Consider the following 17899-nt stretch of genomic DNA (forward strand, 5'->3'; position numbering starts at 1 on the left):
AGTCTGAGAAAGTGCGTTACGCCTCAGCTCCATTGTGTACGACGGCTCTATACGGAGAGATGTCCAAAACAGTGTGACCTTGCATGAGGAAGAAACATTCTCCCGTGCCGGCACCGCCTCAGGTGCCCCAAACAGGAAAGATTTCATTTGACCAGTTTTACCAAACGAAGGTTACTTATGGTAAAGCTTCCTTTAAGACAGATTCTTTTGTTTGACAAGGACATAATTGCCACGCAGGAAAAAAAGGAATCCGGTTAAATTTATGCCACACTTTGACTTTAAGATGCTGTAGCTTTTACGGGCCCCCGGCAGGCGTGCGTCTGTACAGACGGAACATTCCTGAAGGAGCACCGCTGACCGTCCTCCCCTCAACCTGTCAGCCTATTGAACCCGAGGCTGCCTCAGACAATGCCCGGGTCAACAGGTCTACGCTTAAATCACTGCAGGCAGCAGGCTGCATTACTCAGGTAAGACCTCTGACATTTCCAGAGCTGTCAGAGCGAGGGGCAATCAGAAAGGTCGAAACAACAGCAACACATCAGTCAAGAGCAGTTTAGTGGAAAATGTTCAATTGAGCGGACAAAAATGTGATTAGAAGTAACTAAAGTCTTTTATTGTTCTAAATACACAAAAAAGAAACACAGTGGGACATTTGCATTCACCTTTACTACTTGATTTAACTATAAATAGCAACTTTCAAGTTATGGACATTTATCTAGACTGTTGGACAACATCATTTTTGTACTTTAATGAAAACAAATAATTATGTTATTCAGGCCACATTACTGCTGATCACATCAGGAAGTAACTTGACGTTTTTAAGTTTAAAACCATTTATCTATAATATTTGACAGAAACAGTGGCAAGACTGATTCCAGAAAACACATTATATTTCAAACAAAACTAGAATCCTCAACTGACTTAAAATGAAAAAAACACAAAATTTCATTGAGAAATTTTGTTTCTGGACACAGAAATGTGTTAAATATACTTTTGTAAATCTATAGAAAAGTAGGAGAAAGACTAAAAAAGACTGAACGATGTTTACATGTCATATGATCAAATCAGCAGTTGTGTTGTTTATTGGTTGTTCAGGTGTGTGTATTTCACAATATTTCTTTGTAGCAAACTAATGTGGCAACTGCAATAATCAATCAATCAATAGTCCATTTGGCTGAGGTGAGATTCACGATACTTAAAGGTTCATACTACGGTAATACAATTTTATTTGTAATCCATTCTATGAAGAAATGTTATTAAAACAGAATATGTCGTATTCGACACATTGCATTGGGTTCAGGTAAGTCTGCCAGATGTTGGCATAAGAATTTAAAGTCTTTTATCGTGTGCCAAGTTGTTTTTTCCCCTACATGGTAGCTGATCTACAAGGCTGTACTTAAGATGTAAAGATAAACGTTAATAACAATTTAAACTGTGATAATCCATCAACGGGATTCTTTAAGCTTTCTTGCGATAAATGAAGTGTTGATGTCACTGGAAAAGCCAGAAGATTACCCAGGTCTCTGCATGTCTCTCTCTCTCACTCTACATTATGAACGTCTGCACTAATTTGAAGGAAAATCTTCAAAAGGTTTGATACAGACTCTCAGAGCTGCATTACTATTAAAGTCAGAGGATTACTGAACTCTTCTGGGGATCGAAGCTATCTGGTGCATATTTAACGGAAAGCCATCTCACAGTTGTTGAGATATTTCAGTCTGGACCAAAGTGGTTAACTGACCGATCTGCCCGGCCATCCCAGGAGCCTCGCCGCTATCATGTCTGAAATTTCTGTGGAATGTCCTCTGTGCAGGATTACGTGTTATCAGACTCAAAGCTCAAGTTAATTTCCTTCTGTGAGTGCATGACAGGGCCAAAGCTCGCCAGATTTGCATCACCAGCAGCCTCTTGATTAGACCTCACCTTCTGGTAGAGCACAAACAGAATATGGGTGAAGAGTGTGACCCCGGCACAGAGGAGGAAGTCAGCCTTTTTGGACGTGGAGTTATTAACCGGCAGAATATTGACATCTTGCTGCTCTGAGGGGAAAAACGGGACGGGGGGGTGAGGGAGGGGGGGGGCTCAGGTCTTCACAGCTGCATGGCTGAAGAGGGAAATGAGAGGTTCCCTCGGAAAGATTTATGGGCCTCATAATAAATTTCCCAGGAAGGATTACACCATTACATTGTACGTGTGGCTGCAGTAAAGGAGGAGCAGCGCCAGCCGGGGACAGTTCTGTTAATAGCACGGCCACCGTTGCTGTTATTGTCCACGGTGTGGACTTCGCTTAAGTTCAGATGCAAGTGTCACAGGCAGACACCGAGATTTCCTCTTTGCCATCCAGCTGCTGCTTCTCATGGCCGAGAGCCTCTGAAGTTACAGCCAGCTGCCCCGGCAGATCAACCCACTAAGTTCACACTGTTTTGAACAGCGTTTTTCAATGACTTCTTTTTTTTTTCTTTTTTTTTTAATGAAATGTATAAGTTCCTTCTTGCTTCGCAGGCTGTCTGGAAGATGTGCCAACAAATACAGCACACAGAACCTCCGTCATATCCTCCGGTTGCACACTCACTTTTCTTCTCCCTGGATTTATACTTTTCATGCATAACTCCGCAGAGGTTTTCCACATGTCTCTCATTCCATTTCAGCATCTACCTGACCTGGACAGTCTGTGGACAGACGCATCAAATTCCACCACCGACAGGCACTATGGGGCGAGATGACAGGAGGCTCATTGATTTCTAGAGGAGGAACATCTTATCATCTGATCAGACAGAATACCACCAGCATGTAACTGACCATAAGATTAATTTATTCAGTCAACAAATACTAACTTATTGAATCACAAAACTCTAATTACTCATCCAACTGTCACGGTTCAACGACACTGTACACGCACAGAATGGCCGCTGTCTCAGCTCTCTTCTTTTCTTTTGTTGCTCGGGCGTGGGTTGTCAGATCGCATGTACTCGGCCGCGGCACATTGTGTGAGAGGACGGCAGGCTGCTAAAAAGCTGCAGAAGCCAGTGGTGTGACCTGACGCTGGCCCCTGCCCTGCGCCCAATGAGAGCGAAGCTCAGTGGCAGGGTGCCACGGATGACATGACAGCTCCTGCTGGGAGGCGAACAGACAAGGCGCAGCTCACTTCTAATCCCCACCAGTGCAGGTTTTTCCCGGGCCGGTACCCTGTCTGCTGTGCTGCACGCCCCATAAGCCCACTGCTTGACTGAAAGGAAAGCCCCCCCCCCCTCCCCTCCCTGTGTGGTGAACAATGTCTAACTAGTGAAAAATGTCTTTGCAGGCATGAAGATATTTGCTCATACTTTGCGAGTGCGTTGGTAATTCGGTCATGTGTGCAAGGCCCGCATGCACCGACATGCTTCAGATAGCATGGCGTGTACACCGAACCTCAGATGTTGCCTTTGGGGCACAATGCCCAAAGCAAATACTGCTGATCTCCGAAGAGTTGAAGAAACAAGGAAAAGGCATTCAGTGGCTCCCTGTAAGCAATTATAGTGCCTTACACACACACACACACACACACACACACACACGGTCAGTCAGCGCTGAACGGCTTGACTCCGCAGGCTCCAGTTCTTCAAACACACCCTTTTCCTGTTTTCATAGGGAGAAAACAGGAGCAGCACTGGAGAGGAAGAGAGGAGAGGCTCAGCAGGGTGAAGGTGAGACAGAGGTATCGATACTCTGCGGTCAGGCAGGGGCCAGAAACCTGCGCTCGTCACTGCATCTGTCCTAACTGCGGTCGACAGAAACGTTATATAACGCACCAAATGTCAAAAGGTTTTAGAGCGCGATCAATTGTTTGACTCTTTTCTAAAAGAACAAAGTCAAACACACTCTGGATCCAACTTCTATAGGTGGACTGTTTACTTAGTTTTGTTTTTGTTTTTCTTCACTTTAGGCATTACAAATGTTTGCCTATAAATTTCAGGGACATTAGTTGGACTTTTGTCTTGATGCCGCCATGATGTCCGGTGGTGACATGTGTTCTTTCAGTGTGCAGTTATTGGTTAGTTGATCTACAATGCCACAGAAAAACAACAATAACCAATTGTGAGCCAGAAAGTTACCGTCCTCGTTTATGTATCAGTAAAAAAACAACGAAAAAAAATAACTCCACCAGTACCTCCAGTACCTTCCAACCTGCTGTTTCCTCTCGTTACAGTACACATAGTCTGAATACATGCGAGACGAGGACAACCTCAATCAATTTGCCTTTGAAAACCAGAAAAATACATCAAGCTGACATGTTTATATGTACTTTTAAAATCCACTTTTAGTCTGACAGCCCGTGACGTTACATTGGATAACGCCAGTATAGAAGATAGATAGCGTTGGAGATGCAAAAACACCTCAAGGAAAAGTGGAAACAAGGGAATGGATGTGTGACTGAGGAGTGTGTGAGTGTGCATTGACAAGATGATCGAGGCCGTGAGGAAATCACCGAACATCATGCCAGAGTAGTGTTCCCATCACACTCAAAACACAGTTTGGATGTTGCACATCGTGGTTTTCCCACGTCAGAGAACAAAAAAGAAAACAAAGAGAAACCATCCCTGGCTTTTATCCACCGGCTTGTATCCACAGGCTGAAGGTAGAGGGCCCGTCAGCGAGGTGGAGGATTTTACAAAGCAGAGGAGGAAATACCGGGAGTTAATTGCGTCAACATGAAAAGCTCTGTATGCTGAAGTGTTCGTATAACAGGGGATACAGTGAGCGGGTTTACTGTCCCGCAGTGTGGGAAGAGGCAGGAGGAAGACTTCAAAAGACTTTCACGCTCCGCTGCGTTCTTCATGTTGCCGGTCTCTCAGGAAAAGTAGTTTTGAAGATTATTAGCTGCTCTCATGAAAAACAGTAGATTAGTCATGGTGTGAAACAGAGGATCCTCGCGGTCTCTTCCTGGACCTTGAGAATTTTCACTCCTGTTTTCTCAGTTGTGTGAGAATAACAACACTTACTTTTTAGTGAGGGGGAAATCCTGCCCACAGGAGGCCGCTCCAATGTAAAACTGTAAATTGGAGCCCTGAGCAAGGCAGCAATCAGCAGAGTACAGTGCTGCATTCAGCAGTGTGAACACGGCGCGGGCCGGTGAGGCTCCTCCTGTCGTCACATCAGTTTTAATGGGACTTCCTGAGGGGCCCCTGGATCCTTCACAGCCAGTCATAATTACACTCACGGCATGAAAAGAGTGCAGGAGGACAGATAGCACCGGCTCATATCAACCAGTGAATGTGGAGATTTCCCTTACAAGTCCTCGTTAAAGACTGAATGGGTTTCATTATCTCTCGGTTTGAACGGTGCTGCACGACTGAAGGCAGGGCTAAAACTGAAAAGCCTGTGTGGATATTGATTTTTCTCCCCCTCCATATCTGCACTGGGCAACATCCTCACCCGAGGAGGGCCTCCTGGTCCGACCGCGGCAACCTCTCCCATGACATCAGAAGGATATCTGAAGCAGGCAGACCAGGAGAGGGGAGAGGTGGAGCCCCAACTGGGCCACTTCCACCTGGCCAGCTGCGTCCAGGCCTCCTGACAAAGAACCAACACACGTGTGCAGCACGGGTCTGTCAAACCAACACTGGATTATCCATACTTGAATGAGCTACTGTATTTTACACACTCTCGCCCATATATGACTGCAGAACAAGAGCTGACTGATGTGATTTGGCTAAACAGGTCAGAGGTCATGTTGATGTAACTCTAAGTGGGATTTACAATAGTTAAGGTATACTTAACTGTGGCCGAGATAGAAAATCCCCTCGAGTATCAGATAGCATACAACGAGATATAATAGCTATTTTTTTTATTCTGTAGGGAATCTTTAGTCAGTGAACTTGATCTTGTGTCTCTGCAACAGGCTGCGTAGAGGAAGAAGGTTTGTATGGAAGGAGAAAACAATCTGATGACAATACACAGATCGTTCCACCACACTAAGTTTCACATCCAGAATGTCCAACAAACAAACAAACAATAAAAAGTGTTGTTGATATATATTCTACAGATACCATTTAAACATCAGATGGCAAAATGATGAATAGTCCAAACACCTCAAAACAAAGCATCTGAAAGAGCTGAATGAAACGGAGAGGAGATCTAATATGAAAGCAAAGCTCACAAAAACAGGGGCTGCAGATGACTGATGTAGGGTTTTCTTGTTCAATGTGACAATAGGAAGACTTCCTGCAACAAACTTACAAATCAATACTATAAAACATATCAAAATAATGTAAAACCTGAGTGTCTCTTCTCTAATGATGATGTCTGCGTTTCCACTCTTCTGTTGGAATATTTTCACAACAACCAGATTAAATCTACCTTTCATTAATAGCGACCAAAACACCTTAACTAAAATAAAAAAAAATATCAATATGAGTGGAAAGAGTAGAGTTGCAAACTCTCGTGATCAATTGACAAAAAGAGTAGAGTTGCAAACTCTCGTGATCAATTCACAAGTAAACTTCACGCATATTTTTCCTCAAGACTTATCTTTATATATTGAGTTCATTTATTTTGGTAATATGTATTAATTAAATTCCTTCGATACTAAGTTAAATGATGTGTGTTCATATTTAAAAAAAAAAAAATCTAATTTAAACTCCACTTATTTTCTTTTAATCATCATTTCTTTACAAGATGTGCAAAAAAAGGCTTTGAAAATCCTTCCTGGGATATATAATGGAAAATGCCTCCCAGCCACAACCATTGACTATGAAACATATTTCTGATATGATACTTTGAGGATCCGAACAATCCGCTTCAATGCACCTGGCTGTTTTCCCTCTCCTCTCAAATGATCTTTGAGTTGGACATCTTTCCACCAGCACAGCTTCTTCCCGGGTGGCAACATTTCTCTAAGATATAATTATTCACAGCAGGGTTCGTTTCATGTCTTCAAGATGTATGTCACCTGTTGTTCACACAACCAAACATCTCTGCTGGGCCTGTTTCTCCCCCTGCTCTTCCCGCGCCAACGTCTTTGATCAATAATTCTGCGGCCACCCATCAGCCACCAGTGTGCTCACCAGAGAGAGGCTCATTGTCATCTAATTACAGGCCGACTGCTCGATGGCCGAGACATGCAGCGCCGTGGCGGCTCTGATTAACAGCTGCGGCACGCTTTGGTTCCTCGGGGCTCTTTCAACTGGAACCAACAGCTTGCAAATGCAACACATCCAAACAAAGCTTTCTTCAGCACGCTCCGGCTGGGAATGAGCTTCTTCTTCTTCTTCTTTTAACATTATTGGTGCCGGCGCTGTGCTCAGATGGGGGTTTATAGAACTTAAGAAGTTGTTGCTAATTTGTGATGAAATTGAGAGCACCTGTGGCATCTGGCGGGACTGGAACAGAAACACATGAGTTCATCTTTGGATTGAAAGGAAGCCGACACGGAGCCAACGACCATCACAGGGGGACGATGACAGTGAGGCTATATGATTGGAACCAGCCAAAAAAAATGTGTTAGAGCAAAACAAAAGAGGTTTTTGAAAGCTTAGATGTGTATTACAGCTTCCAGTGCCACCATGTAATCATGACCTACCAAGAAGTGGGCCAGGGGCCCGCTAACTAGTACTGCTACTGGAAAAACCACAAATCTGAAGTCAATTATCACAGGGATGCCAGATGACTTACTACAACTACAAAGTGATCCAAACCTAACCACAAGGAGATGAAACAACTCAAAAATAACCACAGATATTCCAAATCATTTACAGGCACATTAGCCAGGGAATGAAGTCACAAAGTTCCACTAAAAGATGCAAAAGTAGTCCAATAAGACGAGAAAGAAGTGTAAACGAACCCCAGAGATCAGGGGCAGATCCAACACTCATGAAAACAAACAGACACAGATTTTGTCACGTAGATGTTTACAACAGCATCGAGATGCAGAAATGACGAAGAAGAGCTGTGAAATAAAAACTAACATAACAGTGTGGTGAATACCTACGTGAGCTTACCAGCATTCTGAGGACAAAATGCATTAAAAGGTTAAAAAAAGAAAGTAAAGCTATGGATTCCTTTACAGTGTCTTCAGTGTGTGAATTCAAAGTTTCTCAGTGAGCAGCAACCCAGACCTACTTTCCAGTCTTTGTCCGCCTGCATTGACCATTCAGTCAGTCAGTGTTGGCAAATATTAAGTATAAGTGAAGTCGATTTAGCATCTATTTAACAGCCTTTCTTATACTTATACGTTCAAAGATGAAGTTCTGAATGGGTGTCGCTACAGCCAATAAGATGGACAGCGAGACTCCAGCTCACAGTAAACCAGTTGTATTGTGGCGGATGGAGGAGGGCTTTTCCGGAGGGATCACACAGGAACCACCTTCTCCTTTATTATCTTTCCTGCTGTTATCTCCGGCAGCGCCTACACGCTCTCTTCACTCCTTTGTGATCTACGCAGCGAGCGTAGCCGGCACGCCATCTCAGTGAACTCCTATTTCTCAGGGCGCCGCTCCCTCAGACGTCTACGTCCTCCAAGGCCGGTCTCCTCACGTCACCCTGTGATTCATCCAAAAAGGCGTCAGACAGCAACAATCATGCGTTCGGTATGTCAGGAAAGTGGAATCACATTTGACCCACTCAGCCAATACATGTTATCTGTTAGTGCTCCATATAATTGCAGTTAAATAAAAAAGGGCGATCCCAGTCTAGCATCTGTGACTCGCTTGCCTGTTCATGTGTTGCTGAGAGATTTAGAATTAGTGCGCTCCTCGCGTGCTCTGACATCGATCACGATCCGAGGCCAAAGAGCAGATGTAAGTCTGGACTGGAGCTCAGGTGACAACAGGACACATATGCAATCATGGCTACAGCGAGATTTATGATATGGTGTAATGAGTTCATACTAATGCAGGAACAGGACCGTAGCTCCAGATGTGCTCTGTTGTGGCTTCACCCACTGCACCTCCATCAAATTTATTTTGTCTTGTTAAGAAGTGGCTTATTTTCATTACAGCTGAGGTCAAGAGTCACTCATGCGGTGCATTAAAATTAAATTAAAACATAACCAAGCCATGATTTCCAGGTAGTAATTACTGTATGGAAGGGAGATCATACGTTGCAAGTACAACAAGGCTCTCCAACTTAACAAGTGGACATTGATACAGCACCAGTGATATTTGAAGTATGTTATGATGCATGCCCCCTGTAATACGATCGGGCTCACGCTATTTAACAACATTCAAAGAACAGACTTTTAAAATGAAAAATGGTGCAACTCTTTGAGCACAAAAGTCAGGCTGAACTGAAGTAGATTTCTTCTCCCTTTAGCTCCATCCTTCTCTAAACCTCTGTCTCAATGCACTTTTTTTTAGCTACTCAATGGAACTGGTGTGTTTGTAAGATGTGAGCATATATGTAGGATTAGACGTATAAAATGTGGGAATTGTCCTGCTGCTGAACCCGTCACTAATGCCTTTATTGACACAGAGAGCAGGCCAGCGGAACAGATTTGACTCACAATCACTCCTTGTGGGTCCTAATCCAGTAAAAACCAACAATATTTCTGTGACCAGATCCGGCCCCACGGGCTCAACCTGGAACCTGCGCCCAGCTCTCCCCGCCAGCGGCGTTAACAAGTCCCACCGCTGCGGCCTGATCCTCCACGAATCATCGCCGCAGCCTGGAGATGAAGGAGCTTTGTTCAGGCAGCTCGGAGGACACGACGCCGTCTGTGCCGATACATGAGCTGCTGCTTTATCCCCGCAGCTCATTGTCAATATCAGAAAAGCCCATCTCTCGCTCTTTCCATGGGAAGCGGCCCCGCTTTACGCTCCTCACTCAGTTTATCTGCCCGGCTCAGTTGCTGCACACCTCGTCTTCCTCGCAGTGCTTTGACTCCAGGGCCAGATCTTCTGAAAGGCCCCGTCTACATCGCTAAATATCAAAAATAGTCTGTTGGGTTTATGGCTCCTGCTCGCTAGCGCTCAGGTTTCTTCTCATCCGGTCTCCGTACAGATGAGCTGTGTGTGAATATATTGCATTTTTGAGAGTGTGTAGAGAGTGATTTCAAAACAAAGCGGCTCATAGCACATCCTTCGTCACAGCATTAGTCCCAGACGATTACTTACTCTCATGCAACACCACGATTCACCCACTAAATCAATCCGTGTGAGCATCCATCAAAGTAGATTAGTAAGGTTGGGAGCTTTTTATTTTCTCCATCTGATCACACTCACATTCACACCATTGGGGGTCACCAGTTAGACACGAGTGCATATTTTGTGGACTGAGGGAGTAAAATGGAGTAAATGAAGAAATAAAACATGTGCACATGGAGAGAACAGGCAAAGTAGAACACACAGTCGATAGGCCTGTGGGCATAAATTAAGCCGTAGACACTTTTTAAATAATTGAACAAAGAGTATTTATTGGCACTTCTACATCAGAGGGTGCTTCTTTTTTTTTTTTTATCTGTGCAGTGGCGCTGTCTGCAGCGCCGCAGTGTCCTGGCACAGTTTAACAGGTTATCTGGCTATCAGCATCCCGGCATGGAGGAGTGTCAAGCTGCCAGTCCAAAAGACACTTCACAGCTGTGAGGATGATGAATCACCAGAAACTGTCAAGCTTAATCTGTCAATTATTAGTTCATTTTAGGTGTGTGGATGCATCCCTGTCCTCCCATGTCAAACCTTTATCCTGCTTCACATGAGCTTATATTAGGAGAGAAAGACCTCATGCACTATTATTGTTGAACAATTTAACTTTCATAAATGAAAATGGGCTTATTATCTCCGCTCTCTGCTCAGACATGACATTATAGTGAAAGAACTAGTTTCAACCTAGTCTCTTGCAAAGACTGACGGATTGCTTACATGTGTATAAGATATTAATGTTGTTTTCATCAATAATATGTCATCCGTGTATGTTTCTTGTGCACAAATCTCTTGATAATCTATCTGTCTGACAAGAAGCGTTCATGTTCTTTGTTGATAGGTGTATTCTTTAATTTAAATGTGTATTCATGGTGCAGTGAGATGCTTTGCAGGAAAGCATCAAACCATCAAGCAAGAATATGTTTGTTTAACTCCTTAAGTGTTGATGGAAAGCTCTTGGTCCAGCTGAGAGCTGACAGTTGGGGTCATCAAAGAGGCTTTACTGCTCCTGCATCCCCCCCACCACAAAAAAAACCAAACAATGGCAGGAAAGGGGCTGCAAGACTCCAGGAGATGAGCCACACACAAACATCTTCAAGCAGGATTCATTAGACTGGCGCTGAGTTTGGCGGGCGGGGGGGGGGGGGGGCTCCGTTCATTTCCTGTTTTTACCTCCAGGCCAGGCGGTGACGAGGGTCCACGTGTGCCAGCGCCACTAATGACTACAAAAGCTCTTGAACCACTACTAACACAATCATTCAATACATTATTGTGCCCGGAATGGAAGCAGTGCAGACCACACATCCCCGAATCTGCACACGTGCATTGGCAACAACATGGACTCATCATTAGTGGCGACCAGAAGTGATGCCAGTGACGGTGCGTCTGCAGCTCGGAACACAATGGCTTGTTAAGAGCCTCCTAACACAGAGGACATCCTCCCCATATGGCTGACGGAGCCTGGCTCCAATACTAATCTACTCCCACTGTTTATAAAATAAACAGACCCCTGAACACTAACCTGCAGACCCCCCCCCCCCCCCCCCCCCCCCTCCAATCCCCAGGCTCCTGCACCCACTATTCTGCATCTGGCTGACCTTTGACCCCGGCCCGTTTGAACTGTGCTTCCTGTCCAGTGCAATGCGAATATAGCATCGTGGCAAAAATCTGCACTGTCGGCATTTTTATGCACAAGAGGAGGGGATTACCAGCACATCCTCACGAAGGTGGCACATGAGACAGCACGGGCAACACAGTTTCCTTTGTGAATCAAGGTACAACGCCGATATGAACAAAAAAAAAAAAACAGCTGGGTTGTCCAGAATTAAACATTCTATGAATGAAGTCAAAATTAGGAGAGTTTTCCCAGATAAGTTAAAATATTATTGGCAGATTCCCAAATGCAAACAAAAAAGTCTTTGTCCTCTTTAACATATGGCCTTATTTTTAAAGGGTATCAAATTACTGCTGAGTCGAAAATCTGTGGCACCGAAAGAAAACAGCATTACTTTTTCACAACAAGGCTGTTTGGGCAGACACCCCACCAGACACCCCCCCACCCCCTCTCTCTCTCTCTCTCTCTCTCTCTCTCTCTCTCTCTCTCTGGGAGCTTGGAGCTCGCTCGGCCCACTGCTGGTGGAATGAGACGAGATAAGCCCATGGTCGGCCTCCATCAACACACCAGGCTTTCCAAAGCGAGTAGGGTTACAGACAGGCGCTCCTCCGGGGCTCAGTGGGAGTGGGAGCAGGCAGCGGCGGGGCTGCTCAGACACCGGTTGGGCTGCTAATCTGCCCCCAGCCAGCCCGCTGATGCCCACCATCTGTGTCTGTAACTCATCACCCACCGGCCAGGAGCCTCCGCAGGCACATACCAGTAAACAACCCCCCCCCCCCCAACCCATCCCATCCCAGTGAGCCATTTAATGGCTAATTCTCTACCTGGCTCGCTTAATTACTGACTGTCAGAGCCACCCAAACTGCAGAGTGGAGAGGTGAAGGAGGGATCAGGAGAGGCCTCGTCCACTTCACATCGTTTCATTGTTGTCGTCAAAAAAAATAGAGTCCAATTAATCCTCACGGATATGTTGAAAAATAAACTACCGTGAAAGCTTCAGTTACCTTCAGCAGGGAACAAAGACTGAAACTAAGTCAACAAGGCTTAAGCGGCGTCGTTAAAAAAGCGGCTGCCGGTTCTACTCCATTTACTTGACAAGACTTCACAGTCATAATTGTGCGTGCCTCCAGCTCCGCTGAGCCAGGGGATGTAGGGGGGTTAGGAGGTCAGGAGGATGGGCGTAGGGGTGGTGGTGGTGGGGGGAGGAGGGGGGGCAACTGACGGAGATTAAATGAAACGTCTGAAACTTCTCAAAGAGTATGACAGCCACACAGGTGTGCTGCGTTTACCCCCCCCCCCCCCCCCCCAACACGCCCATCGTTCAGAGCTGGAATATCCTGCGGGCGCAAGCAGCCGGCAGGTGATTAGCAGATACAATTACCACGCTCCACTTACCTCTTCACCATTCACACACTTAAATCTCACTCGACAGAGACGAGCTCGTCGCTCCATGTGATCTGATGGTGGAGTTAAACGGCCGGGGCCTTTTTTACACAGGCCTGCCAGAGGACTGTTGTTAAAGTCCTTCTTTGGCTCATATGTTCATGTTGAACTAAAAGAGCTGCGGGTTTGAACAATCACCATGACCAATGCAGTCCAAAAATATTCAGAGACGCCTTTTTAATACATTGGAGTGGACTTTGACAACAAAATATTATATGTTTATCGATTTAGAGTTTACATTTTGAAGTTGAGGCTTTGTATTTCTAAAGGAACTCAGAGGTGTAGTGTTAATGTGACCCTTTGTGTACCGCGCTAATCCATGAGCTTATGTTTGACAACACAGCGTCCAAGATGAATAGATTGAGCTTGATTGAGATTGAACACTTGTTTATCTCAATCTATCTTCTAAACCACTTTATCCGACTCAGGGTGCTCCGTTGATCCCAGTTGACTATGAGTGAAGGCCGATTTCACCATCGGCGGATTAGAACCATACAGTCACCTTCACAGAATCACCACTGAACATCTAATGCCTGTTGTTGGACTGTGGTCGTTACCACACAGAAACAACAGGCAAACTCCAACCTGGACAAACCCATTTCTCCACTGTGTTAGCCAAGTGATATTAGACAAATATCACTTGGCTCCTTTCATTTCACCGTAAATCAAAACTAAATATACAATTAAAACATCTGGAGTCTAAAAAAAAAAATCGATTTTTAGGTTAATCATCAAAAAAAAAAGATGAAGCTATGAGTTGCTCTCATCTGTTTACATTTTGCAGTTTGGCTTGTTAAGCCAGGATCTAGAAAGCTAATGGTGAATGTGACTAATGACAGGCAGTATTTACTGTGACTGCTCTAATCCTACAGTGTTTTAATGGAAAGGAACTTTTGACACAGCAGAACCACTGGAGACTTAGCTGTCATTTACCAGTAAAGTGCCATTATTAAAAACACAAATATTTTTTTATTGAAATCTCATTAAGCTCCTTGAGCTTCCTTACTTGTGAGCGGAGTGTCTGAATCAGATAGGAGTAACCCCGAGGGTCTAACATTTCAAAAGTCAAGCAAAACTCCCTCCACACCTCAGTGATTTTCCTCTGGTCCCAAACACAGAGTCCTCTGGGAGTTCCTGGAATGAGACCTGAACTGACATTAAGAGCACTCTGCTGAAGGCACCCGGGAGAACGGTTGTTATTCTATGTTAAATTTACCAGTTAGGATTTTCAGCCACATCTCCAGTTATTTGTAGACCCTAAATGGAAGCTAAGTTATACAATGGGAACAGGGTAGGTGCCAAAATTACATTTCCAATGTAAGCAGAGCCTCTCAGTCAGCTGAGCCTGCAGGTCCTGCTCCAGACTCCGACCACTAAAACATATTTACAACATTATTTAACAGCAGACTGCATTTAGGATAGTCCAAAATAGCTCACTGGAGCCAGAAGACAGAAAATATTTATGAAGCTGGAGGAGGAGCGGCCATGTTTTCGTCGGGTCCAGACTGCAGACAATTACCTCTCATGGCATAATTTCCTGTAGCAATAAACACTATGTGTGTTTGTTCATATGAGAAAGAAGAGAGTGATCCATAAGGCTGAGAGAAGAGGATAAAGTGGAGGGCCTCCTCTTTGACGGATGAACATTAGAGGCCCGTGAAGAAAGAACAACACAGGGATGATTCAATTATCCACCCTTGACCGTGCGCAGGGATCAAATGCGTCCTACACGAAGACTAATGTCTTCCCTTCGCGCAATAAATAAGTGTTTTATTCCCACTGCGGAGGAAAGTTCACCTGCTCGGCCGATCACGGTCCGCCCTCGCGCTTGTTCCTGTGGCCTTTTTAACGTGACCTGGGCCAACCTGTCATGCTCCGTCAAACGTGGGAATCGGATACTCTCAGGAACACAGGCGCCTTTTTCGCGTTTGCATTATTGCCCCACCACCACCACCACCACCACCACCACCCGAGCCCACCGCCGCCTCGGCCACCTCCAAGGGCCTTCACACACTGAGCCTGGGAGCAGCGAGAAAGTCGCCCGCCTCACATGAATCAAGCACTGTGACTGCGGTCCGTTGGGTCTGGGATCACACGGAGGACCACAAGTCTCTCTTTTTACTGCTCCCTCTGCCGTCTCCATTAGCTGGGGATGGGAGGCAGTGGGGTGGCCCTCCAAAGGCATATATTTCCGTTGATGGAGAGATAAATCAGATCATTTCTGGAGTGAGGAAGGGAGCACAGAGAGAGCCTTCTTGCTCGTCCCCCTTTGAGATGTAAATGGCACGGTGGCACTGAAAGGAGGCCAGGTGTCCGATGCAAAGGAGGGAAAGCGTGACGGTGCATGCATTCCTCCGGGACCTCCACCATTAACTGTTGCTGTGCCTCGCGTGGCCAAACACCAGCAGACACCAGCAAGGTCCGTCATGGAGAGACAACAATGGGGATGAATTTCAGTCAGGTTTGTATTCATTTCTAAATACTCACACACTTGTAGTGTGATCAAGGTTTTTTTTTTTTTTTTTTGAATGTATATTTAAGACAGCAATAATGTTAAAATGAAGTGGATCTACTGCAGTTTGTCTCTGCTGAACCCCCGATGACCAGAGGTTAACAGCTGCAGCTCACACCTTGCTGGACAATGAGAAATGAGCCGGCCGGCTTACTGGGGTCGTCAAGGCAGCAATTTGCAACGAACCCCTTCAAGCCTGAGGCCAAAAAAAAAAACTTCAAATATCCCTTCACCTCAAGGTGGAGGAAAAAGTTCAAACAGTGAATTAAGAAAAGAAGAGCAACCTGTTATTAGTCCAAACGAGAAGCAGGAGCAGGGATGACCTCCGTGGTGGGCGGGAGGTCACGCAAGGCTGGAGGAGGAGAAGAAGAAGAAGGAGAAGAAGAAGAAGAAGCCTTAAAGGAGGAAGGTCAAATAATGTTGGCGATGCACTTGTACAGTGAAACACCATGTTTCTTCCACAGCCAGGATCCACAGACAGACAGACAGACAGACGGGCACCGGAGCACAGACTCTCACCTTTGTAGCATTTAATCACAGAGAGACGCTGTTATGAAACCAGCTTCAATATGATGTTGTTGAGTATTGTGATCACGGTGTGACTCCCAAGTTTATGACATTGACACGTTTGTGCTTCGTGAGTCGGGTTTCTAACCGCCAACGCTTTTTACCCTGTTGGACCCAATTCTGATGAGATGAGTAGCTTAATGTAAATTCTTCCTTAATTGTTGTTGTTAGACTAAAGACTTAGAGACTGAAAGTGACAAAACCCTGCAGTTCACTCAGTATTTTTTATTTTATTTTTTTAGCACACCTTATTACAACAACGTTCAAACTTTAATTTCACTTAAAATACGTTTGCGTTGTTTGGCATTCCCGCTGTGTGATCGCTTGACTGCTTAACTTGACAGAGGTATTTAAAACATGGAGAAACAGCTGGTTTGACGGTGCTCCGGAAAGTCAAACACACACATTCATGCTTGACGAGTCGTTACAGACACATGACAACAAGATATACAGGCCACAGGTTCTGGTGCAGATATGAAGGAAACGATTGTCCTCCAGTACACGATCAACACAAATAAGACTGTCCAACTGTCCATCCATCCATACTGCGTTTGTCCAGGTCCGCATGGCTTTGAGCCAAGGCAGGGGACATTGTGGACAGAGAGACAGAAAATCACTCATATTTAAACATACAACTTATCAAGATTACTGAGTAATAGTTTGCGTATATGGACTTTGCTTGACAATTCTAATCTTCCATTATGTGAATTTACACCATGTAAAGTCATAAATCAGTGCTGAAGCTCATTACTTAGATTCCTTGACTTACATGACCTCCACAGAGAGGGTTTCAACACACATATCAAATTATATTCATATGAATAGACTTCTGTGTCTTTTATTCAACTTTCTTGGTCAAAAATGAAAGATCATTAGAAATTAATAAGGGGAGAAGACAACGATTCAAACTGAACTCGGGTACATTCTCATTTGTCTGATGGACACACACACACACACACACACACACACACACACACACACACACACACACACACACACACACACACACACACACACACACACACACAACCTTCCTCATAGCTTCTATTTCATTGTGAAGCAGCACCATGTACCGTCGATAAACCATTAGTTGATCATACTGTATATTCTGTGATTTGATTTACATCACCACCGGAGAATCAAGGTGGGGTTTCAGGTGAAAATATCGTCAGGACAATCCCAGGATCAACAAACTATATACTGAAAAACAGTTCAAGCAGACTCTGTGTCCTATAAACTGCTGGAAGAATTGTGAGTGGATCAGTTCACACCAGTCCACAGAGCCATGGACGCTTCAATGTCCGTCTGGGTTATCACTTCCAATTGTCTTTCTAAATCCATTTCCTCTTGATCACGTTCACAGTAGTTTGTCAGGAACCCTTCAAAGTAGAGTTTGATGCTATTGGAATCTTTTGTAGGCGTTCAACACAATAACTCACAATATCCACCACGTGCAGAAGCCTGATTCAGTTATCAGGTAAAAACACATACAGATATACTCAAACATTGTAATTTGATAGTTCTTGTTGATTGTTCTTTGATATGATGAGACATTGTTCAAGAAACACTGTGAAATCATGCGTAGTCTTGAGATCATTTTCTTTGTGACTGTATTAAATTATAAAATGGTTCCTAAGCAATTGTTTTGAC

The sequence above is a fragment of the Blennius ocellaris genome (assembly GCF_963422515.1).
Source record: "Blennius ocellaris genome assembly, chromosome: 7".
Lineage (NCBI taxonomy): Eukaryota > Metazoa > Chordata > Actinopteri > Blenniiformes > Blenniidae > Blennius > Blennius ocellaris.